The sequence below is a fragment of the Ambystoma mexicanum genome (assembly GCF_040938575.1).
Source record: "Ambystoma mexicanum isolate Mex_15411 chromosome 12 unlocalized genomic scaffold, UKY_AmexF1_1 Mex_chr12_unloc.1, whole genome shotgun sequence".
NCBI lineage: Eukaryota > Metazoa > Chordata > Amphibia > Caudata > Ambystomatidae > Ambystoma > Ambystoma mexicanum.
The window spans coordinates 3,052,889-3,079,097 of NW_027182322.1; the positions used below are offsets into that span (position 1 = coordinate 3,052,889).

The 26,209-nt window shown below is 46.2% G+C and overlaps 9 non-coding genes across 9 annotated transcripts; all 9 read left to right on the forward strand.

Annotated features, from left to right (window-relative positions):
* The first annotated feature begins 3,360 nt into the window (after positions 1 to 3,360).
* On the forward strand, positions 3,361 to 3,432 carry TRNAH-GUG (transfer RNA histidin (anticodon GUG)). Its single transcript has one exon. It is a non-coding gene; the product is annotated as a tRNA-His (tRNA).
* Positions 3,433 to 5,753: 2,321 nt separating this feature from the next.
* TRNAH-GUG (transfer RNA histidin (anticodon GUG)) lies at positions 5,754 to 5,825 on the forward strand. The gene has a single exon. It is a non-coding gene; the product is annotated as a tRNA-His (tRNA).
* A 2,321-nt stretch (positions 5,826 to 8,146) lies between these two features.
* On the forward strand, positions 8,147 to 8,218 carry TRNAH-GUG (transfer RNA histidin (anticodon GUG)). Its single transcript has one exon. It is a non-coding gene; the product is annotated as a tRNA-His (tRNA).
* A 2,321-nt stretch (positions 8,219 to 10,539) lies between these two features.
* Positions 10,540 to 10,611, forward strand: TRNAH-GUG (transfer RNA histidin (anticodon GUG)). The gene has a single exon. It is a non-coding gene; the product is annotated as a tRNA-His (tRNA).
* Positions 10,612 to 12,932: 2,321 nt separating this feature from the next.
* TRNAH-GUG (transfer RNA histidin (anticodon GUG)) lies at positions 12,933 to 13,004 on the forward strand. Its single transcript has one exon. It is a non-coding gene; the product is annotated as a tRNA-His (tRNA).
* A 2,398-nt stretch (positions 13,005 to 15,402) lies between these two features.
* TRNAH-GUG (transfer RNA histidin (anticodon GUG)) lies at positions 15,403 to 15,474 on the forward strand. Its single transcript has one exon. It is a non-coding gene; the product is annotated as a tRNA-His (tRNA).
* A 4,868-nt stretch (positions 15,475 to 20,342) lies between these two features.
* Positions 20,343 to 20,414, forward strand: TRNAH-GUG (transfer RNA histidin (anticodon GUG)). The gene has a single exon. It is a non-coding gene; the product is annotated as a tRNA-His (tRNA).
* A 2,398-nt stretch (positions 20,415 to 22,812) lies between these two features.
* On the forward strand, positions 22,813 to 22,884 carry TRNAH-GUG (transfer RNA histidin (anticodon GUG)). The gene has a single exon. It is a non-coding gene; the product is annotated as a tRNA-His (tRNA).
* Positions 22,885 to 25,282: 2,398 nt separating this feature from the next.
* On the forward strand, positions 25,283 to 25,354 carry TRNAH-GUG (transfer RNA histidin (anticodon GUG)). The gene has a single exon. It is a non-coding gene; the product is annotated as a tRNA-His (tRNA).
* Positions 25,355 to 26,209: the final 855 nt, after the last annotated feature.

A 26,209-nucleotide genomic window follows, 5' to 3' on the forward strand; every position in this document is an offset into this window, starting at 1 on the left:
CATGCATCCCTGCATGAGGGTGAGACAGGGAGGAGATATGATCCCCGTATGAAGCCGAGAGAAGGAGGAGGCGTGAACGTGCATCCATGTATGCGGGCGAGACGGGAAGGAGCATTGGTCATGCATTCCTTCCTGAGGGTGAGACAGGGAGGAGATAAAATCCCCGTATGAAGCCGAGAGAACGAGAAGACATGAACGTGCATCATTGTATGCGGGCGAGAAGGGAAGGAGCATTGGTCATGCATCCCTGCATGAGGGTGAGACAGGGAGGAGATAAAATCCCTGTATGAAGCCAAGAGAACGAGGCGGCATGAACATGCATCCTTGTATGCAGGTGTGACATGGAGTCATCATGAACATGCATCCCTTTATAAGGACATAACATGGAGGACGCATGAACATGAATGCCTGAATTTTATGGTGGTGGCCTTCGGGTGATTTGGCACGTGCAATTGGCGAAGAGCACTTCTCCTGAGCAAAAAAATAAATGTACTATTAGCACCCCGGAGGGAGCCTCTGCACTTCTTATAGGGAGAAAACTCTGCAATGGAAGGGGACAGGGTCAATAACAGCTGTAAACTCTCACAAGACCATCACTGCTCTCACACTTTCCTGCTCTCAGGCTGGCGGGCCATTATCGGCCCTGGCTGCCGCACCATTGCCAGGTTTGTGTAACTATATTATTTCTAATTGGCTCCACTTTGATGACTTTCATTTGGATTCTGACTTGATTATTGAGATCTTAAATAAGTGACTGGGGATCAGGTGTCCACTTATTCTCATGGATAACATCACAACCAACCTTTAATTCAAACATGAGTCATGACATCACAGATGGAGTACAGATTATGATAGAGGTGGAACGTCACATTGTAGCAGCCCAAGTAGCTCACCGTGATCGTATAGTGGTTAGTACTCTGCGTTGTGGCCACAGCAACCTTGGTTCGAATCCGCGTCACGGGACTGCGGTGAGGCAATGTCACTGCAGTTGGCCAGATATTTTAGAATTTCCATTAATACATTGGCAATCTCTGTGGAGGACTGAAACAATTCGATATGTCCTGTTACTATTATGAACCTTTTGTTTCTTTAATGCTCTTTGCACACTTTTTCATGGGTGACTGTAATGTATTTCAACCAAATCTAATTAAGAGCGCATTATGTGGCGACATTTGCAGTACATGAAACATTATAACACTGCCATTTACGTCAATAACCACTAGCTTGATTAAGACATATGTATTGCAGCGACAGTATTTCCCAGTTACAAATGGGAATAAAAACAACATCCGCGAGGGATTGAACCAACGACATTTAACTGATGTTGCCAATGGAGCGCGTTACAGAGAGCGCAAGGTCCCGCCTTTACAGTCACACGCTGATGATAATACAGATGTTTAAATAAACAGGCATATCTGTGGACTTGTGGTCTTTCTACATTGGGACTCATAGTCTAGTCCTAGGCTATTGTAGGCACTGGCGTATCTTTGAGTGGAATGAGAGGCGTTCTGTAGTCGCGTGAAAGGACCTTTCAAGTCAATCTGATCTGTATTGTCCTGTGAAAAAAAGCGTTCTTAGACACAGTGAGGAGTTTTTGGGGATAATGGGAAAATAATTTCCAACTAAATGACAGGAATTTCTTAGTCCAATCATGAAGTGTGCTAGGCTTTTTTATACTGTGGCGGAAAGAGAGAGAGTATAACAGTCATTATAAATAAAGGGCCAAGGAAGTGACAGTTTATGGAAGGAACAATTTGCACATAGTTTTAGAATGTGGTCAGGAGGAGGACAATGTGCTTACACATATGAAACATTAGAAGGTAGACATTATGGAAGCACATATATTTCTTTATGTTTAGTGTATTTGGGGAGAGGGGGTTAATATAGCACGTCCAATGTGGAAAAGTGCTTTCCATAGCACCTTGCAGGTGGGCGACATCTAGAGCTGTGCAGTAGCCACCCATGCCCCAGACGTCAAAGAGAACAAGAAGTTACACATGTTGGAAGTGAGGGTGAGACATTGAGGAGATATGATCCCCGTATGAAGCCGAGAGAAGGAGGAGGCGTGAACGTGCATCCATGTATGCGGGCGAGACAGGAAGGAGCATTGGTCATGCATCCCTGCATGAGGGTGAGACAGGGAGGAGATATGATCCCCGTATGAAGCCGAGAGAAGGAGGAGGCGTGAACGTGCAGCCATGTATGCGGGCGAGACAGGAAGGAGCATTGGTCATGCATCCCTGCATGAGGGTGAGACAGGGAGGAGATATGATCCCCGTATGAAGCCGAGAGAAGGAGGAGGCGTGAACGTGCATCCATGTATGCAGGCGAGAAGGGAAGGAGCATTGGTCATGCATGCCTGCATGAGGGTGAGACAGGGAGGAGATATGATCCCTGTATGAAGCCAAGAGAAGGAGGAGGCGTGAACGTGCATCCATGTATGCGGGCGAGACAGGAAGGAGCATTGGTCATGCATCCCTGCATGAGGGTGAGACAGGGAGGAGATATGATCCCCGTATGAAGCCGAGAGAAGGAGGAGGCGTGAACGTGCATCCATGTATGCGGGCGAGACGGGAAGGAGCATTGGTCATGCATGCCTGCATGAGGGTGAGACAGGGAGGAGATATGATCCCTGTATGAAGCCGAGAGAAGGAGGAGGCGTGAACGTGCATCCATGTATGCAGGCGAGAAGGGAAGGAGCATTGGTCATGCATCCCTGCATGAGGGTGAGACAGGGAGGAGATAAAATCCCTGTATGAAGCCAAGAGAACGAGGCGGCATGAACATACATCCTTGTATGCAGGTGTGACATGGAGTCATCATGAACATGCATCCCTTTATAAGGACATAACATGGAGGACGCATGAACATGAATGCCTGAATTTTATGGTGGTGGCCTTCGGGTGATTTGGCACGTGCAATTGGTGAAGAGCACTTCTCCTGCGCAAAAAAAGAAATGTACTATTAGCACCCCGGAGGGAGCCTCTGCACTTCTTATAGGGAGAAAACTCTGCAATGGAAGGGGACAGGGTCAATAACAGCTGTAAACTCTCACAAGACCATCACTGCTCTCACACTTTCCTGCTCTCAGGCTGGCGGGCCATTATCGGCCCTGGCTGCCGCACCATTGCCAGGTTTGTGTAACTATATTATTTCTAATTGGCTCCACTTTGATGACTTTCATTTGGATTCTGACTTGATTATTGAGATCTTAAATAAGTGACTGGGGATCAGGTGTCCACTTATTCTCATGGATAACATCACAACCAAACTTTAATTCAAACATGAGTCATGACATCACAGATGGATTACATCTTATGATAGAGGTGGAACGTCACATTGTAGTAGCCCAAGTAGCTCGCCGTGATCGTATAGTGGTTAGTACTCTGCGTTGTGGCCGCAGCAACCTCGGTTCGAATCCGAGTCACGGCATTGCGGTGAGGCAATGTCACGGCAGTTGGGCAGATATTTTAGAATTTCCATTAATACATTGGCAATCTCTGTGGAGGACTGAAACAATTCGATATGTCCTGTTACTGTTATGAACCTTTTGTTTCTTTAATGCTCTCTGCACACTTTTTCATCGGGTGACTGTAATGTATTTCAACCAAATCTAATTAAGAGCGCATTATGTGGTGACATTTGCAGTACATGAAACATTATAACACTGCCATTTACGTCAATAACCACTAGCTTGATTAAGACATATGTATTGCAGCGACAGTATTTCCCAGTTACAAATGGGAATAAAAACAACATCCGCGAGGGATTGAACCAGCGACATTTAACTGATGTTGCCAATGGAGCGCGTTACAGAGAGCGCGAGGTCCCGCCTTTACAGTCACACGCTGATGATAATACAGATGTTTAAATAAACAGGCATATCTGTGGACTTGTGGTCTTTCTACATTGGGACTCATAGTCTAGTCCTAGGCTATTGTAGGCACTGGAGTATCTTTTAGTGGAATGAGAGGCATTCTGTAGTCGCGTGAAAGGACCTTTCAAGTCAATCTGATCTGTATTGTCCTGTGAAAAAAAGCGTTCTTAGACACAGTGAGGAGTTTTTGGGGATAATGGGAAAATCATTTCCAACTAAATGACAGGAATTTCTTAGTCCAATCATGAAGTGTGCTAGGCTTTTTTATACTGTGGCGGAAAGAGAGAGAGTATAACAGTCATTATAAATAAAGGGCCAAGGAAGTGACAGTTTATGGAAGGAACAATTTGCACATAGTTTTAGAATGTGGTCAGGAGGAGGACAATGTGCTTACACATATGAAACATTAGAAGGTAGACATTATGGAAGCACATATATTTCTTTATTTTTAGTGTATTTGGGGAGAGGGGGTTAATATAGCACGTCCAATGTGGAAAAGTGCTTTCCATAGCACCTTGCAGGTGGGCGACATCTAGAGCTGTGCAGTAGCCACCCATGCCCCAGACGTCAAAGAGAACAAGAAGTTACACATGTTGGAAGTGAGGGTGAGACATTGAGGAGATATGATCCCCGTATGAAGCCGAGAGAAGGAGGAGGCGTGAACGTGCATCCATGTATGCGGGCGAGACAGGAAGGAGCATTGGTCATGCATCCCTGCATGAGGGTGAGACAGGGAGGAGATATGATCCCCGTATGAAGCCGAGAGAAGGAGGAGGCGTGAACGTGCAGCCATGTATGCGGGCGAGACAGGAAGGAGCATTGGTCATGCATCCCTGCATGAGGGTGAGACAGGGAGGAGATATGATCCCCGTATGAAGCCGAGAGAAGGAGGAGGCGTGAACGTGCATCCATGTATGCAGGCGAGAAGGGAAGGAGCATTGGTCATGCATGCCTGCATGAGGGTGAGACAGGAAGGAGCATTGGTCATGCATCCCTGCATGAGGGTGAGACAGGGAGGAGATATGATCCCCGTATGAAGCCGAGAGAAGGAGGAGGCGTGAACGTGCATCCATGTATGCGGGCGAGACGGGAAGGAGCATTGGTCATGCATCCCTTCCTGAGGGTGAGACAGGGAGGAGATAAAATCCCTGTATGAAGCCGAGAGAACGAGGAGACATGAACGTGCATCCATGTATGCGGGCGAGAAGGGAAGGAGCATTGGTCATGCATCCCTGCATGAGGGTGAGACAGGGAGGAGATAAAATCCCTGTATGAAGCCAAGAGAACGAGGCGGCATGAACATACATCCTTGTATGCAGGTGTGGCATGGAGTCATCATGAACATGCATCCCTTTATAAGGACATAACATGGAGGACGCATGAACATGAATGCCTGAATTTTATGGTGGTGGCCTTCGGGTGATTTGGCACGTGCAATTGGTGAAGAGCACTTCTCCTGCGCAAAAAAAGAAATGTACTATTAGCACCCCGGAGGGAGCCTCTGCACTTCTTATAGGGAGAAAACTCTGCAATGGAAGGGGACAGGGTCAATAACAGCTGTAAACTCTCACAAGACCATCACTGCTCTCACACTTTCCTGCTCTCAGGCTGGCGGGCCATTATCGGCCCTGGCTGCCGCACCATTGCCAGGTTTGTGTAACTATATTATTTCTAATTGGCTCCACTTTGATGACTTTCATTTGGATTCTGACTTGATTATTGAGATCTTAAATAAGTGACTGGGGATCAGGTGTCCACTTATTCTCATGGATAACATCACAACCAACCTTTAATTCAAACATGAGTCATGACATCACAGATGGATTACAGCTTATGATAGAGGTGGAACGTCACATTGTAGTAGCCCAAGTAGCTCGCCGTGATCGTATAGTGGTTAGTACTCTGCGTTGTGGCCGCAGCAACCTCGGTTCGAATCCGAGTCACGGCATTGCGGTGAGGCAATGTCACGGCAGTTGGGCAGATATTTTAGAATTTCCATTAATACATTGGCAATCTCTGTGGAGGACTGAAACAATTCGATATGTCCTGTTACTGTTATGAACCTTTTGTTTCTTTAATGCTCTTTGCACACTTTTTCATCGGGTGACTGTAATGTATTTCAACCAAATCTAATTAAGAGCGCATTATGTGGTGACATTTGCAGTACATGAAACATTATAACACTGCCATTTACGTCAATAACCACTAGCTTGATTAAGACATATGTATTGCAGCGACAGTATTTCCCAGTTACAAATGGGAATAAAAACAACATCCGCGAGGGATTGAACCAGCGACATTTAACTGATGTTGCCAATGGAGCGCGTTACAGAGAGCGCGAGGTCCCGCCTTTACAGTCACACGCTGATGATAATACAGATGTTTAAATAAACAGGCATATCTGTGGACTTGTGGTCTTTCTACATTGGGACTCATAGTCTAGTCCTAGGCTATTGTAGGCACTGGAGTATCTTTTAGTGGAATGAGAGGCATTCTGTAGTCGCGTGAAAGGACCTTTCAAGTCAATCTGATCTGTATTGTCCTGTGAAAAAAAGCGTTCTTAGACACAGTGAGGAGTTTTTGGGGATAATGGGAAAATCATTTCCAACTAAATGACAGGAATTTCTTAGTCCAATCATGAGGTGTGCTAGGCTTTTTTATACTGTGGCGGAAAGAGAGAGAGTATAACAGTCATTATAAATAAAGGGCCAAGGAAGTGACAGTTTATGGAAGGAACAATTTGCACATAGTTTTAGAATGTGGTCAGGAGGAGGACAATGTGCTTACACATATGAAACATTAGAAGGTAGACATTATGGAAGCACATATATTTCTTTATTTTTAGTGTATTTGGGGAGAGGGGGTTAATATAGCACGTCCAATGTGGAAAAGTGCTTTCCATAGCACCTTGCAGGTGGGCGACATCTAGAGCTGTGCAGTAGCCACCCATGCCCCAGACGTCAAAGAGAACAAGAAGTTACACATGTTGGAAGTGAGGGTGAGACATTGAGGAGATATGATCCCCGTATGAAGCCGAGAGAAGGAGGAGGCGTGAACGTGCATCCATGTATGCGGGCGAGACAGGAAGGAGCATTGGTCATGCATCCCTGCATGAGGGTGAGACAGGGAGGAGATATGATCCCCGTATGAAGCCGAGAGAAGGAGGAGGCGTGAACGTGCAGCCATGTATGCGGGCGAGACAGGAAGGAGCATTGGTCATGCATCCCTGCATGAGGGTGAGACAGGGAGGAGATATGATCCCCGTATGAAGCCGAGAGAAGGAGGAGGCGTGAACGTGCATCCATGTATGCAGGCGAGAAGGGAAGGAGCATTGGTCATGCATGCCTGCATGAGGGTGAGACAGGAAGGAGCATTGGTCATGCATCCCTGCATGAGGGTGAGACAGGGAGGAGATATGATCCCCGTATGAAGCCGAGAGAAGGAGGAGGCGTGAACGTGCATCCATGTATGCGGGCGAGACGGGAAGGAGCATTGGTCATGCATCCCTTCCTGAGGGTGAGACAGGGAGGAGATAAAATCCCTGTATGAAGCCGAGAGAACGAGGAGACATGAACGTGCATCCATGTATGCGGGCGAGAAGGGAAGGAGCATTGGTCATGCATCCCTGCATGAGGGTGAGACAGGGAGGAGATAAAATCCCTGTATGAAGCCAAGAGAACGAGGCGGCATGAACATACATCCTTGTATGCAGGTGTGACATGGAGTCATCATGAACATGCATCCCTTTATAAGGACATAACATGGAGGACGCATGAACATGAATGCCTGAATTTTATGGTGGTGGCCTTCGGGTGATTTGGCACGTGCAATTGGTGAAGAGCACTTCTCCTGCGCAAAAAAAGAAATGTACTATTAGCACCCCGGAGGGAGCCTCTGCACTTCTTATAGGGAGAAAACTCTTCAATGGAAGGGGACAGGGTCAATAACAGCTGTAAACTCTCACAAGACCATCACTGCTCTTACACTTTCCTGCTCTAAGGCTGGCGGGCCATTATCGGCCCTGGCTGCCGCACCATTGCCAGGTTTGTGTAACTATATTATTTCTAATTGGCTCCACTTTGATGACTTTCATTTGGATTCTGACTTGATTATTGAGATCTTAAATAAGTGACTGGGGATCAGGTGTCCACTTATTCTCATGGATAACATCACAACCAACCTTTAATTCAAACATGAGTCATGACATCACAGATGGATTACAGCTTATGATAGAGGTGGAACGTCACATTGTAGTAGCCCAAGTAGCTCGCCGTGATCGTATAGTGGTTAGTACTCTGCGTTGTGGCCGCAGCAACCTCGGTTCGAATCCGAGTCACGGCATTGCGGTGAGGCAATGTCACGGCAGTTGGGCAGATATTTTAGAATTTCCATTAATACATTGGCAATCTCTGTGGAGGACTGAAACAATTCGATATGTCCTGTTACTGTTATGAACCTTTTGTTTCTTTAATGCTCTTTGCACACTTTTTCATCGGGTGACTGTAATGTATTTCAACCAAATCTAATTAAGAGCGCATTATGTGGTGACATTTGCAGTACATGAAACATTATAACACTGCCATTTACGTCAATAACCACTAGCTTGATTAAGACATATGTATTGCAGCGACAGTATTTCCCAGTTACAAATGGGAATAAAAACAACATCCGCGAGGGATTGAACCAGCGACATTTAACTGATGTTGCCAATGGAGCGCGTTACAGAGAGCGCGAGGTCCCGCCTTTACAGTCACACGCTGATGATAATACAGATGTTTAAATAAACAGGCATATCTGTGGACTTGTGGTCTTTCTACATTGGGACTCATAGTCTAGTCCTAGGCTATTGTAGGCACTGGAGTATCTTTTAGTGGAATGAGAGGCATTCTGTAGTCGCGTGAAAGGACCTTTCAAGTCAATCTGATCTGTATTGTCCTGTGAAAAAAAGCGTTCTTAGACACAGTGAGGAGTTTTTGGGGATAATGGGAAAATCATTTCCAACTAAATGACAGGAATTTCTTAGTCCAATCATGAAGTGTGCTAGGCTTTTTTATACTGTGGCGGAAAGAGAGAGAGTATAACAGTCATTATAAATAAAGGGCCAAGGAAGTGACAGTTTATGGAAGGAACAATTTGCACATAGTTTTAGAATGTGGTCAGGAGGAGGACAATGTGCTTACACATATGAAACATTAGAAGGTAGACATTATGGAAGCACATATATTTCTTTATTTTTAGTGTATTTGGGGAGAGGGGGTTAATATAGCACGTCCAATGTGGAAAAGTGCTTTCCATAGCACCTTGCAGGTGGGCGACATCTAGAGCTGTGCAGTAGCCACCCATGCCCCAGACGTCAAAGAGAACAAGAAGTTACACATGTTGGAAGTGAGGGTGAGACATTGAGGAGATATGATCCCCGTATGAAGCCGAGAGAAGGAGGAGGCGTGAACGTGCATCCATGTATGCGGGCGAGACAGGAAGGAGCATTGGTCATGCATCCCTGCATGAGGGTGAGACAGGGAGGAGATATGATCCCCGTATGAAGCCGAGAGAAGGAGGAGGCGTGAACGTGCAGCCATGTATGCGGGCGAGACAGGAAGGAGCATTGGTCATGCATCCCTGCATGAGGGTGAGACAGGGAGGAGATATGATCCCCGTATGAAGCCGAGAGAAGGAGGAGGCGTGAACGTGCATCCATGTATGCAGGCGAGAAGGGAAGCAGCATTGGTCATGCATGCCTGCATGAGGGTGAGACAGGAAGGAGCATTGGTCATGCATCCCTGCATGAGGGTGAGACAGGGAGGAGATATGATCCCCGTATGAAGCCGAGAGAAGGAGGAGGCGTGAACGTGCATCCATGTATGCGGGCGAGACGGGAAGGAGCATTGGTCATGCATCCCTTCCTGAGGGTGAGACAGGGAGGAGATAAAATCCCTGTATGAAGCCGAGAGAACGAGGAGACATGAACGTGCATCCATGTATGCGGGCGAGAAGGGAAGGAGCATTGGTCATGCATCCCTGCATGAGGGTGAGACAGGGAGGAGATAAAATCCCTGTATGAAGCCAAGAGAACGAGGCGGCATGAACATACATCCTTGTATGCAGGTGTGACATGGAGTCATCATGAACATGCATCCCTTTATAAGGACATAACATGGAGGACGCATGAACATGAATGCCTGAATTTTATGGTGGTGGCCTTCGGGTGATTTGGCACGTGCAATTGGTGAAGAGCACTTCTCCTGCGCAAAAAAAGAAATGTACTATTAGCACCCCGGAGGGAGCCTCTGCACTTCTTATAGGGAGAAAACTCTGCAATGGAAGGGGAAAGGGGCAATAACAGCTGTATACTCTCACAAGACCATCACTGCTGTCACACTTTCCTGCTCTCAGGCTGGCGGGCCATTATCGGCCCTGGCTGCCGCACCATTGCCAGGTTTGTGTAACTATATTATTTCTAATTGGCTCCACTTTGATGACTTTCATTTGGATTCTGACTTGATTATTGAGATCTTAAATAAGTGACTGGGGATCAGGTGTCCACTTATTCTCATGGATAACATCACAACCAACCTTTAATTCAAACATGAGTCATGACATCACAGATGGATTACAGCTTATGATAGAGGTGGAACGTCACATTGTAGTAGCCCAAGTAGCTCGCCGTGATCGTATAGTGGTTAGTACTCTGCGTTGTGGCCGCAGCAACCTCGGTTCGAATCCGAGTCACGGCATTGCGGTGAGGCAATGTCACGGCAGTTGGGCAGATATTTTAGAATTTCCATTAATACATTGGCAATCTCTGTGGAGGACTGAAACAATTCGATATGTCCTGTTACTGTTATGAACCTTTTGTTTCTTTAATGCTCTTTGCACACTTTTTCATCGGGTGACTGTAATGTATTTCAACCAAATCTAATTAAGAGCGCATTATGTGGTGACATTTGCAGTACATGAAACATTATAACACTGCCATTTACGTCAATAACCACTAGCTTGATTAAGACATATGTATTGCAGCGACAGTATTTCCCAGTTACAAATGGGAATAAAAACAACATCCGCGAGGGATTGAACCAGCGACATTTAACTGATGTTGCCAATGGAGCGCGTTACAGAGAGCGCGAGGTCCCGCCTTTACAGTCACACGCTGATGATAATACAGATGTTTAAATAAACAGGCATATCTGTGGACTTGTGGTCTTTCTACATTGGGACTCATAGTCTAGTCCTAGGCTATTGTAGGCACTGGAGTATCTTTTAGTGGAATGAGAGGCATTCTGTAGTCGCGTGAAAGGACCTTTCAAGTCAATCTGATCTGTATTGTCCTGTGAAAAAAAGCGTTCTTAGACACAGTGAGGAGTTTTTGGGGATAATGGGAAAATCATTTCCAACTAAATGACAGGAATTTCTTAGTCCAATCATGAAGTGTGCTAGGCTTTTTTATACTGTGGCGGAAAGAGAGAGAGTATAACAGTCATTATAAATAAAGGGCCAAGGAAGTGACAGTTTATGGAAGGAACAATTTGCACATAGTTTTAGAATGTGGTCAGGAGGAGGACAATGTGCTTACACATATGAAACATTAGAAGGTAGACATTATGGAAGCACATATATTTCTTTATTTTTAGTGTATTTGGGGAGAGGGGGTTAATATAGCACGTCCAATGTGGAAAAGTGCTTTCCATAGCACCTTGCAGGTGGGCGACATCTAGAGCTGTGCAGTAGCCACCCATGCCCCAGACGTCAAAGAGAACAAGAAGTTACACATGTTGGAAGTGAGGGTGAGACATTGAGGAGATATGATCCCCGTATGAAGCCGAGAGAAGGAGGAGGCGTGAACGTGCATCCATGTATGCGGGCGAGACAGGAAGGAGCATTGGTCATGCATCCCTGCATGAGGGTGAGACAGGGAGGAGATATGATCCCCGTATGAAGCCGAGAGAAGGAGGAGGCGTGAACGTGCAGCCATGTATGCGGGCGAGACAGGAAGGAGCATTGGTCATGCATCCCTGCATGAGGGTGAGACAGGGAGGAGATATGATCCCCGTATGAAGCCGAGAGAAGGAGGAGGCGTGAACGTGCATCCATGTATGCAGGCGAGAAGGGAAGGAGCATTGGTCATGCATGCCTGCATGAGGGTGAGACAGGAAGGAGCATTGGTCATGCATCCCTGCATGAGGGTGAGACAGGGAGGAGATATGATCCCCGTATGAAGCCGAGAGAAGGAGGAGGCGTGAACGTGCTTCCATGTATGCGGGCGAGACGGGAAGGAGCATTGGTCATGCATCCCTTCCTGAGGGTGAGACAGGGAGGAGATAAAATCCCTGTATGAAGCCGAGAGAACGAGGAGACATGAACGTGCATCCATGTATGCGGGCGAGAATGGAAGGAGCATTGGTCATGCATCCCTGCATGAGGGTGAGACAGGGAGGAGATAAAATCCCTGTATGAAGCCAAGAGAACGAGGCGGCATGAACATACATCCTTGTATGCAGGTGTGGCATGGAGTCATCATGAACATGCATCCCTTTATAAGGACATAACATGGAGGACGCATGAACATGAATGCCTGAATTTTATGGTGGTGGCCTTCGGGTGATTTGGCACGTGCAATTGGTGAAGAGCACTTCTCCTGCGCAAAAAAAGAAATGTACTATTAGCACCCCGGAGGGAGCCTCTGCACTTCTTATAGGGAGAAAACTCTGCAATGGAAGGGGACAGGGTCAATAACAGCTGTAAACTCTCACAAGACCATCACTGCTCTCACACTTTCCTGCTCTCAGGCTGGCGGGCCATTATCGGCCCTGGCTGCCGCACCATTGCCAGGTTTGTGTAACTATATTATTTCTAATTGGCTCCACTTTGATGACTTTCATTTGGATTCTGACTTGATTATTGAGATCTTAAATAAGTGACTGGGGATCAGGTCTCCACTTATTCTCATGGATAACATCACAACCAACCTTTAAATCAAACATGAGTCATGACATCACAGATGGATTACAGCTTATGATAGAGGTGGAACGTCACATTGTAGTAGCCCAAGTAGCTCGCCGTGATCGTATAGTGGTTAGTACTCTGCGTTGTGGCCGCAGCAACCTCGGTTCGAATCCGAGTCACGGCATTGCGGTGAGGCAATGTCACGGCAGTTGGGCAGATATTTTAGAATTTCCATTAATACATTGGCAATCTCTGTGGAGGACTGAAACAATTCGATATGTCCTGTTACTGTTATGAACCTTTTGTTTCTTTAATGCTCTTTGCACACTTTTTCATCGGGTGACTGTAATGTATTTCAACCAAATCTAATTAAGAGCGCATTATGTGGTGACATTTGCAGTACATGAAACATTATAACACTGCCATTTACGTCAATAACCACTAGCTTGACTAAGACATATGTATTGCAGCGACAGTATTTCCCAGTTACAAATGGGAATAAAAACAACATCCGCGAGGGATTGAACCAACGACATTTAACTGATGTTGCCAATGGAGCGCGTTACAGAGAGCGCGAGGTCCCGCCTTTACAGTCACACGCTGATGATAATACAGATGTTTAAATAAACAGGCATATCTGTGGACTTGTGGTCTTTCTACATTGGGACTCATAGTCTAGTCCTAGGCTATTGTAGGCACTGGAGTATCTTTTAGTGGAATGAGAGGCATTCTGTAGTCGCGTGAAAGGACCTTTCAAGTCAATCTGATCTGTATTGTCCTGTGAAAAAAAGCGTTCTTAGACACAGTGAGGAGTTTTTGGGGATAATGGGAAAATCATTTCCAACTAAATGACAGGAATTTCTTAGTCCAATCATGAGGTGTGCTAGGCTTTTTTATACTGTGGCGGAAAGAGAGAGAGTATAACAGTCATTATAAATAAAGGGCCAAGGAAGTTACAGTTTATGGAAGGAACAATTTGCACATAGTTTTAGAATGTGGTCAGGAGGAGGACAATGTGCTTACACATATGAAACATTAGAAGGTAGACATTATGGAAGCACATATATTTCTTTATTTTTATTGTATTTGGGGAGAGGGGGTTAATATAGCACGTCCAATGTGGAAAAGTGCTTTCAATAGCACCTTGCAGGTGGGCGACATCTAGAGCTGTGCAGTAGCCACCCATGCCCCAGACGTCAAAGAGAACAAGAAGTTACACATGTTGGAAGTGAGGGTGAGACATTGAGGAGATATGATCCCCGTATGAAGCCGAGAGAAGGAGGAGGCGTGAACGTGCATCCATGTATGCAGGCGAGAAGGGAAGGAGCATTGGTCATGCATCCCTGCATGAGGGTGAGACAGGGAGGAGATATGATCCCCGTATGAAGCCGAGAGAAGGAGGAGGCGTGAACGTGCAGCCATGTATGCGGGCGAGACAGGAAGGAGCATTGGTCATGCATCCCTGCATGAGGGTGAGACAGGGAGGAGATATGATCCCCGTATGAAGCCGAGAGAAGGAGGAGGCGTGAACGTGCATCCATGTATGCAGGCGAGAAGGGAAGGAGCATTGGTCATGCATGCCTGCATGAGGGTGAGACAGGGAGGAGATATGATCCCTGTATGAAGCCGAGAGAAGGAGGAGGCGTGAACGTGCATCCATGTATGCGGGCGAGACAGGAAGGAGCATTGGTCATGCATCCCTGCATGAGGGTGAGACAGGGAGGAGATATGATCCCCGTATGAAGCCGAGAGAAGGAGGAGGCGTGAACGTGCATCCATGTATGCGGGCGAGACGGGAAGGAGCATTGGTCATGCATCCCTTCCTGAGGGTGAGACAGGGAGGAGATAAAATCCCTGTATGAAGCCGAGAGAACGAGGAGACATGAACGTGCATCCATGTATGCGGGCGAGAAGGGAAGGAGCATTGGTCATGCATCCCTGCATGAGGGTGAGACAGGGAGGAGATAAAATCCCTGTATGAAGCCAAGAGAACGAGGCGGCATGAACATGCATCCTTGTATGCAGGTGTGACATGGAGTCATCATGAACATGCATCCCTTTATAAGGACATAACATGGAGGACGCATGAACATGAATGCCTGAATTTTATGGTGGTGGCCTTCGGGTGATTTGGCACGTGCAATTGGTGAAGAGCACTTCTCCTGCGCAAAAAAAGAAATGTACTATTAGCACCCCGGAGGGAGCCTCTGCACTTCTTATAGGGAGAAAACTCTGCAATGGAAGGGGACAGGGTCAATAACAGCTGTAAACTCTCACAAGACCATCACTGCTCTCACACTTTCCTGCTCTCAGGCTGGCGGGCCATTATCGGCCCTGGCTGCCGCACCATTGCCAGGTTTGTGTAACTATATTATTTCTAATTGGCTCCACTTTGATGACTTTCATTTGGATTCTGACTTGATTATTGAGATCTTAAATAAGTGACTGGGGATCAGGTGTCCACTTATTCTCATGGATAACATGACAACCAACCTTTAATTCAAACATGAGTCATGACATCACAGATGGATTACAGCTTATGATAGAGGTGGAACGTCACATTGTAGTAGCCCAAGTAGCTCGCCGTGATCGTATAGTGGTTAGTACTCTGCGTTGTGGCCGCAGCAACCTCGGTTCGAATCCGAGTCACGGCTTTGCGGTGAGGCAATGTCACGGCAGTTGGGCAGATATTTTAGAATTTCCATTAATACATTGGCAATCTCTGTGGAGGACTGAAACAATTCGATATGTCCTGTTACTGTTATGAACCTTTTGTTTCTTTAATGCTCTTTGCACACTTTTTCATCGGGTGACTGTAATGTATTTCAACCAAATCTAATTAAGAGCGCATTATGTGGTGACATTTGCAGTACATGAAACATTATAACACTGCCATTTACGTCAATAACCACTAGCTTGATTAAGACATATGTATTGCAGCGACAGTATTTCCCAGTTACAAATGGGAATAAAAACAACATCCGCGAGGGATTGAACCAACAACATTTAACTGATGTTGCCAATGGAGCGCGTTACAGAGAGCGCGAGGTCCCGCCTTTACAGTCACACGCTGATGATAATACAGATGTTTAAATAAACAGGCATATCTGTGGACTTGTGGTCTTTCTACATTGGGACTCATAGTCTAGTCCTAGGCTATTGTAGGCACTGGAGTATCTTTTAGTGGAATGAGAGGCATTCTGTAGTCGCGTGAAAGGACCTTTCAAGTCAATCTGATCTGTATTGTCCTGTGAAAAAAAGCGTTCTGAGACACAGTGAGGAGTTTTTGGGGATAATGGGAAAATCATTTCCAACTAAATGACAGGAATTTCTTAGTCCAATCATGAGGTGTGCTAGGCTTTTTTATACTGTGGCGGAAAGAGAGAGAGTATAACAGTCATTATAAATAAAGGGCCAAGGAAGTTACAGTTTATGGAAGGAACAATTTGCACATAGTTTTAGAATGTGGTCAGGAGGAGGACAATGTGCTTACACATATGAAACATTAGAAGGTAGACATTATGGAAGCACATATATTTCTTTATTTTTATTGTATTTGGGGAGAGGGGGTTAATATAGCACGTCCAATGTGGAAAAGTGCTTTCAATAGCACCTTGCAGGTGGGCGACATCTAGAGCTGTGCAGTAGCCACCCATGCCCCAGACGTCAAAGAGAACAAGAAGTTACACATGTTGGAAGTGAGGGTGAGACATTGAGGAGATATGATCCCCGTATGAAGCCGAGAGAAGGAGGAGGCGTGAACGTGCATCCATGTATGCAGGCGAGAAGGGAAGGAGCATTGGTCATGCATCCCTGCATGAGGGTGAGACAGGGAGGAGATATGATCCCCGTATGAAGCCGAGAGAAGGAGGAGGCGTGAACGTGCAGCCATGTATGCGGGCGAGACAGGAAGGAGCATTGGTCATGCATCCCTGCATGAGGGTGAGACAGGGAGGAGATATGATCCCCGTATGAAGCCGAGAGAAGGAGGAGGCGTGAACGTGCATCCATGTATGCAGGCGAGAAGGGAAGGAGCATTGGTCATGCATGCCTGCATGAGGGTGAGACAGGGAGGAGATATGATCCCTGTATGAAGCCGAGAGAAGGAGGAGGCGTGAACGTGCATCCATGTATGCGGGCGAGACAGGAAGGAGCATTGGTCATGCATCCCTGCATGAGGGTGAGACAGGGAGGAGATATGATCCCCGTATGAAGCCGAGAGAAGGAGGAGGCGTGAACGTGCATCCATGTATGCGGGCGAGACGGGAAGGAGCATTGGTCATGCATCCCTTCCTGAGGGTGAGACAGGGAGGAGATAAAATCCCTGTATGAAGCCGAGAGAACGAGGAGACATGAACGTGCATCCATGTATGCGGGCGAGAAGGGAAGGAGCATTGGTCATGCATCCCTGCATGAGGGTGAGACAGGGAGGAGATAAAATCCCTGTATGAAGCCAAGAGAACGAGGCGGCATGAACATACATCCTTGTATGCAGGTGTGACATGGAGTCATCATGAACATGCATCCCTTTATAAGGACATAACATGGAGGACGCATGAACATGAATGCCTGAATTTTATGGTGGTGACCTTCGGGTGATTTGGCACGTGCAATTGGTGAAGAGCACTTCTCCTGCGCAAAAAAAGAAATGTACTATTAGCACCCCGGAGGGAGCCTCTGCACTTCTTATAGGGAGAAAACTCTGCAATGGAAGGGGACAGGGTCAATAACAGCTGTAAACTCTCACAAGACCATCACTGCTCTCACACTTTCCTGCTCTCAGGCTGGCGGGCCATTATCGGCCCTGGCTGCCGCACCATTGCCAGGTTTGTGTAACTATATTATTTCTAATTGGCTCCACTTTGATGACTTTCATTTGGATTCTGACTTGATTATTGAGATCTTAAATAAGTGACTGGGGATCAGGTGTCCACTTATTCTCATGGATAACATCACAACCAACCTTTAATTCAAACATGAGTCATGACATCACAGATGGATTACAGCTTATGATAGAGGTGGAACGTCACATTGTAGTAGCCCAAGTAGCTCGCCGTGATCGAATAGTGGTTAGTACTCTGCGTTGTGGCCGCAGCAACCTCGGTTCGAATCCGAGTCACGGCATTGCGGTGAGGCAATGTCACGGCAGTTGGGCAGATATTTTAGAATTTCCATTAATACATTGGCAATCTCTGTGGAGGACTGAAACAATTCGATATGTCCTGTTACTGTTATGAACCTTTTGTTTCTTTAATGCTCTTTGCACACTTTTTCATCGGGTGACTGTAATGTATTTCAACCAAATCTAATTAAGAGCGCATTATGTGGTGACATTTGCAGTACATGAAACATTATAACACTGCCATTTACGTCAATAACCGCTAGCTTGATTAAGACATATGTATTGCAGCGACAGTATTTCCCAGTTACAAATGGGAATAAAAACAACATCCGCGAGGGATTGAACCAACGACATTTAACTGATGTTGCCAATGGAGCGCGTTACAGAGAGCGCGAGGTCCCGCCTTTACAGTCACACGCTGATGATAATACAGATGTTTAAATAAACAGGCATATCTGTGGACTTGTGGTCTTTCTACATTGGGACTCATAGTCTAGTCCTAGGCTATTGTAGGCACTGGAGTATCTTTTAGTGGAATGAGAGGCATTCTGTAGTCGCGTGAAAGGACCTTTCAAGTCAATCTGATCTGTATTGTCCTGCGAAAAAAAGCGTTCTTAGACACAGTGAGGAGTTTTTGGGGATAATGGGAAAATCATTTCCAACTAAATGACAGGAATTTCTTAGTCCAATCATGAGGTGTGCTAGGCTTTTTTATACTGTGGCGGAAAGAGAGAGAGTATAACAGTCATTATAAATAAAGGGCCAAGGAAGTTACAGTTTATGGAAGGAACAATTTGCACATAGTTTTAGAATGTGGTCAGGAGGAGGACAATGTGCTTACACATATGAAACATTAGAAGGTAGACATTATGGAAGCACATATATTTCTTTATTTTCATTGTATTTGGGGAGAGGGGGTTAATATAGCACGTCCAATGTGGAAAAGTGCTTTCAATAGCACCTTGCAGGTGGGCGACATCTAGAGCTGTGCAGTAGCCACCCATGCCCCAGACGTCAAAGAGAACAAGAAGTTACACATGTTGGAAGTGAGGGTGAGACATTGAGGAGATATGATCCCCGTATGAAGCCGAGAGAAGGAGGAGGCGTGAACGTGCATCCATGTATGCAGGCGAGAAGGGAAGGAGCATTGGTCATGCATCCCTGCATGAGGGTGAGACAGGGAGGAGATATGATCCCCGTATGAAGCCGAGAGAAGGAGGAGGCGTGAACGTGCAGCCATGTATGCGGGCGAGACAGGAAGGAGCATTGGTCATGCATCCCTGCATGAGGGTGAGACAGGGAGGAGATATGATCTCCGTATGAAGCCGAGAGAAGGAGGAGGCGTGAACGTGCATCCATGTATGCAGGCGAGAAGGGAAGGAGCATTGGTCATGCATGCCTGCATGAGGGTGATACAGGGAGGAGATATGATCCCTGTATGAAGCCGAGAGAAGGAGGAGGCGTGAACGTGCATCCATGTATGCGGGCGAGACAGGAAGGAGCATTGGTCATGCATCCCTGCATGAGGGTGAGACAGGGAGGAGATATGATCCCCGTATGAAGCCGAGAGAAGGAGGAGGCGTGAACGTGCATCCATGTATGCGGGCGAGACGGGAAGGAGCATTGGTCATGCATCCCTTCCTGAGGGTGAGACAGGGAGGAGATAAAATCCCTGTATGAAGCCGAGAGAACGAGGAGACATGAACGTGCATCAATGTATGCGGGCGAGAAGGGAAGGAGCATTGGTCATGCATCCCTGCATGAGGGTGAGACAGGGAGGAGATAAAATCCCTGTATGAAGCCAAGAGAACGAGGCGGCATGAACATACATCCTTGTATGCAGGTGTGACATGGAGTCATCATGAACATGCATCCCTTTATAAGGACATAACATGGAGGACGCATGAACATGAATGCCTGAATTTTATGGTGGTGGCCTTCGGGTGATTTGGCACGTGCAATTGGTGAAGAGCACTTCTCCTGCGCAAAAAAAGAAATGTACTATTAGCACCCCGGAGGGAGCCTCTGCACTTCTTATAGGGAGAAAACTCTGCAATGGAAGGGGACAGGGTCAATAACAGCTGTAAACTCTCACAAGACCATCACTGCTCTCACACTTTCCTGCTCTCAGGCTGGCGGGCCATTATCGGCCCTGGCTGCCGCACCATTGCCAGGTTTGTGTAACTATATTATTTCTAATTGGCTCCACTTTGATGACTTTCATTTGGATTCTGACTTGATTATTGAGATCTTAAATAAGTGACTGGGGATCAGGTGTCCACTTATTCTCATGGATAACATCACAACCAACCTTTAATTCAAACATGAGTCATGACATCACAGATGGATTACAGCTTATGATAGAGGTGGAACGTCACATTGTAGTAGCCCAAGTAGCTCGCCGTGATCGTATAGTGGTTAGTACTCTGCGTTGTGGCCGCAGCAACCTCGGTTCGAATCCGAGTCACGGCATTGCGGTGTGGCAATGTCACGGCAGTTGGGCAGATATTTTAGAATTTCCATTAATACATTGGCAATCTCTGTGGAGGACTGAAACAATTCGATATGTCCTGTTACTGTTATGAACCTTTTGTTTCTTTAATGCTCTTTGCACACTTTTTCATCGGGTGACTGTAATGTATTTCAACCAAATCTAATTAAGAGCGCATTATGTGGTGACATTTGCAGTACATGAAACATTATAACACTGCCATTTACGTCAATAACCACTAGCTTGATTAAGACATATGTATTGCAGCGACAGTATTTCCCAGTTACAAATGGGAATAAAAACAACATCCGCGAGGGATTGAACCAACGACATTTAACTGATGTTGCCAATGGAGCGCGTTACAGAGAGCGCGAGGTCCCGCCTTTACAGTCACACGCTGATGATAATACAGATGTTTAAATAAACAGGCATATCTGTGGACTTGTGGTCTTTCTACATTGGGACTCATAGTCTAGTCCTAGGCTATTGTAGGCACTGGAGTATCTTTTAGTGGAATGAGAGGCATTCTGTAGTCGCGTGAAAGGACCTTTCAAGTCAATCTGATCTGTATTGTCCTGTGAAAAAAAGCGTTCTTAGACACAGTGAGGAGTTTTTGGGGATAATGGGAAAATCATTTCCAACTAAATGACAGGAATTTCTTCGTCCAATCATGAGGTGTGCTAGGCTTTTTTATACTGTGGCGGAAAGAGAGAGAGTATAACAGTCATTATAAATAAAGGGCCAAGGAAGTTACAGTTTATGGAAGGAACAATTTGCACATAGTTTTAGAATGTGGTCAGGAGGAGGACAATGTGCTTACACATATGAAACATTAGAAGGTAGACATTATGGAAGCACATATATTTCTTTATTTTTATTGTATTTGGGGAGAGGGGGTTAATATAGCACGTCCAATGTGGAAAAGTGCTTTCAATAGCACCTTGCAGGTGGGCGACATCTAGAGCTGTGCAGTAGCCACCCATGCCCCAGACGTCAAAGAGAACAAGAAGTTACACATGTTGGAAGTGAGGGTGAGACATTGAGGAGATATGATCCCCGTATGAAGCCGAGAGAAGGAGGAGGCGTGAACGTGCATCCATGTATGCAGGCGAGAAGGGAAGGAGCATTGGTCATGCATCCCTGCATGAGGGTGAGACAGGGAGGAGATATGATCCCCGTATGAAGCCGAGAGAAGGAGGAGGCGTGAACGTGCAGCCATGTATGCGGGCGAGACAGGAAGGAGCATTGGTCATGCATCCCTGCATGAGGGTGAGACAGGGAGGAGATATGATCCCCGTATGAAGCCGAGAGAAGGAGGAGGCGTGAACGTGCATCCATGTATGCAGGCGAGAAGGGAAGGAGCATTGGTCATGCATGCCTGCATGAGGGTGAGACAGGGAGGAGATATGATCCCTGTATGAAGCCGAGAGAAGGAGGAGGCGTGAACGTGCATCCATGTATGCGGGCGAGACAGGAAGGAGCATTGGTCATGCATCCCTGCATGAGGGTGAGACAGGGAGGAGATATGATCCCTGTATGAAGCCGAGAGAAGGAGGAGGCGTGAACGTGCATCCATGTATGCGGGCGAGACGGGAAGGAGCATTGGTCATGCATCCCTTCCTGAGGGTGAGACAGGGAGGAGATAAAATCCCTGTATGAAGCCGAGAGAACGAGGAGACATGAACGTGCATCCATGTATGCGGGCGAGAAGGGAAGGAGCATTGGTCATGCATTCCTGCATGAGGGTGAGACAGGGAGGAGATAAAATCCCTGTATGAAGCCAAGAGAACGAGGCGGCATGAACATACATCCTTGTATGCAGGTGTGACATGGAGTCATCATGAACATGCATCCCTTTATAAGGACATAACATGGAGGACGCATGAACATGAATGCCTGAATTTTATGGTGGTGGCCTTCGGGTGATTTGGCACGTGCAATTGGTGAAGAGCACTTCTCCTGCGCAAAAAAAGAAATGTACTATTAGCACCCCGGAGGGAGCCTCTGCACTTCTTATAGGGAGAAAACTCTGCAATGGAAGGGGACAGGGTCAATAACAGCTGTAAACTCTCACAAGACCATCACTGCTCTCACACTTTCCTGCTCTCAGGCTGGCGGGCCATTATCGGCCCTGGCTGCCGCACCATTGCCAGGTTTGTGTAACTATATTATTTCTAATTGGCTCCACTTTGATGACTTTCATTTGGATTCTGACTTGATTATTGAGATCTTAAATAAGTGACTGGGGATCAGGTGTCCACTTATTCTCATGGATAACATCACAACCAACCTTTAATTCAAACATGAGTCATGACATCACAGATGGATTACAGGTTATGATAGAGGTTGAACGTCACATTGTAGTAGCCCAAGTAGCTCGCCGTGATCGTATAGTGGTTAGTACTCTGCGTTGTGGCCGCAGCAACCTCGGTTCGAATCCGAGTCACGGCATTGCGGTGAGGCAATGTCACGGCAGTTGGGCAGATATTTTAGAATTTCCATTAATACATTGGCAATCTCTGTGGAGGACTGAAACAATTCGATATGTCCTGTTACTGTTATGAACCTTTTGTTTCTTTAATGCTCTTTGCACACTTTTTCATCGGGTGACTGTAATGTATTTCAACCAAATCTAATTAAGAGCGCATTATGTGGTGACATTTGCAGTACATGAAACATTATAACACTGCCATTTACGTCAATAACCACTAGCTTGATTAAGACATATGTATTGCAGCGACAGTATTTCCCAGTTACAAATGGGAATAAAAACAACATCCGCGAGGGATTGAACCAACGACATTTAACTGATGTTGCCAATGGAGCGCGTTACAGAGAGCGCGAGGTCCCGCCTTTACAGTCACACGCTGATGATAATACAGATGTTTAAATAAACAGGCATATCTGTGGACTTGTGGTCTTTCTACATTGGGACTCATAGTCTAGTCCTAGGCTATTGTAGGCACTGGAGTATCTTTTAGTGGAATGAGAGGCATTCTGTAGTCGTGTGAAAGGACCTTTCAAGTCAATCTGATCTGTATTGTCCTGTGAAAAAAAGCGTTCTTAGACACAGTGAGGAGTTTTTGGGGATAATGGGAAAATCATTTCCAACTAAATGACAGGAATTTCTTAGTCCAATCATGAGGTGTGCTAGGCTTTTTTATACTGTGGCGGAAAGAGAGAGAGTATAACAGTCATTATAAATAAAGGGCCAAGGAAGTTACAGTTTATGGAAGGAACAATTTGCACATAGTTTTAGAATGTGGTCAGGAGGAGGACAATGTGCTTACACATATGAAACATTAGAAGGTAGACATTATGGAAGCACATATATTTCTTTATTTTTATTGTATTTGGGGAGAGGGGGTTAATATAGCACGTCCAATGTGGAAAAGTGCTTTCAATAGCACCTTGCAGGTGGGCGACATCTAGAGCTGTGCAGTAGCCACCCATGCCCCAGACGTCAAAGAGAACAAGAAGTTACACATGTTGGAAGTGAGGGTGAGACATTAAGGAGATATGATCCCCGTATGAAGCCGAGAGAAGGAGGAGGCGTGAACGTGCATCCATGTATGCAGGCGAGAAGGGAAGGAGCATTGGTCATGCATCCCTGCATGAGGGTGAGACAGGGAGGAGATATGATCCCCGTATGAAGCCGAGAGAAGGAGGAGGCGTGAACGTGCAGCCATGTATGCGGGCGAGACAGGAAGGAGCATTGGTCATGCATCCCTGCATGAGGGTGAGACAGGGAGGAGATATGATCCCCGTATGAAGCCGAGAGAAGGAGGAGGCGTGAACATGCATCCATGTATGCAGGCGAGAAGGGAAGGAGCATTGGTCATGCATGCCTGCATGAGGGTGAGACAGGGAGGAGATATGATCCCTGTATGAAGCCGAGAGAAGGAGGAGGCGTGAACGTGCATCCATGTATGCGGGCGAGACAGGAAGGAGCATTGGTCATGCATCCCTGCATGAGGGTGAGACAGGGAGGAGATATGATCCCCGTATGAAGCCGAGAGAAGGAGGAGGCGTGAACGTGCATCCATGTATGCGGGCGAGACGGGAAGGAGCATTGGTCATGCATCCCTTCCTGAGGGTGAGACAGGGAGGAGATAAAATCCCTGTATGAAGCCGAGAGAACGAGGAGACATGAACGTGCATCCATGTATGCGGGCGAGAAGGGAAGGAGCATTGGTCATGCATCCCTGCATGAGGGTGAGACAGGGAGGAGATAAAATCCCTGTATGAAGCCAAGAGAACGAGGCGGCATGAACATACATCCTTGTATGCAGGTGTGACATGGAGTCATCATGAACATGCATCCCTTTATAAGGACATAACATGGAGGACGCATGAACATGAATGCCTGAATTTTATGGTGGTGGCCTTCGGGTGATTTGGCACGTGCAATTGGTGAAGAGCACTTCTCCTGCGCAAAAAAAGAAATGTACTATTAGCACCCCGGAGGGAGCCTCTGCACTTCTTATAGGGAGAAAACTCTGCAATGGAAGGGGACAGGGTCAATAACAGCTGTAAACTCTCACAAGACCATCACTGCTCTCACACTTTCCTGCTCTCAGGCTGGCGGGCCATTATCGGCCCTGGCTGCCGCACCATTGCCAGGTTTGTGTAACTATATTATTTCTAATTGGCTCCACTTTGATGACTTTCATTTGGATTCTGACTTGATTATTGAGATCTTAAATAAGTGACTGGGGATCAGGTGTCCACTTATTATCATGGATAACATCACAACCAACCTTTAATTCAAACATGAGTCATGACATCACAGATGGATTACAGCTTATGATAGAGGTGGAACGTCACATTGTAGTAGCCCAAGTAGCTCGCCGTGATCGTATAGTGGTTAGTACTCTGCGTTGTGGCCGCAGCAACCTCGGTTCGAATCCGAGTCACGGCATTGCGGTGAGGCAATGTCACGGCAGTTGGGCAGATATTTTAGAATTTCCATTAATACATTGGCAATCTCTGTGGAGGACTGAAACAATTCGATATGTCCTGTTACTGTTATGAACCTTTTGTTTCTTTAATGCTCTTTGCACACTTTTTCATCGGGTGACTGTAATGTATTTCAACCAAATCTAATTAAGAGCGCATTATGTGGTGACATTTGCAGTACATGAAACATTATAACACTGCCATTTACGTCAATAACCACTAGCTTGATTAAGACATATGTATTGCAGCGACAGTATTTCCCAGTTACAAATGGGAATAAAAACAACATCCGCGAGGGATTGAACCAACGACATTTAACTGATGTTGCCAATGGAGCGCGTTACAGAGAGCGCGAGGTCCCGCCTTTACAGTCACACGCTGATGATAATACAGATGTTTAAATAAACAGGCATATCTGTGGACTTGTGGTCTTTCTACATTGGGACTCATAGTCTAGTCCTAGGCTATTGTAGGCACTGGAGTATCTTTTAGTGGAATGAGAGGCATTCTGTAGTCGCGTGAAAGGACCTTTCAAGTCAATCTGATCTGTATTGTCCTGTGAAAAAAAGCGTTCTTAGACACAATGAGGAGTTTTTGGGGATAATGGGAAAATCATTTCCAACTAAATGACAGGAATTTCTTAGTCCAATCATGAGGTGTGCTAGGCTTTTTTATACTGTGGCGGAAAGAGAGAGAGTATAACAGTCATTATAAATAAAGGGCCAAGGAAGTTACAGTTTATGGAAGGAACAATTTGCACATAGTTTTAGAATGTGGTCAGGAGGAGGACAATGTGCTTACACATATGAAACATTAG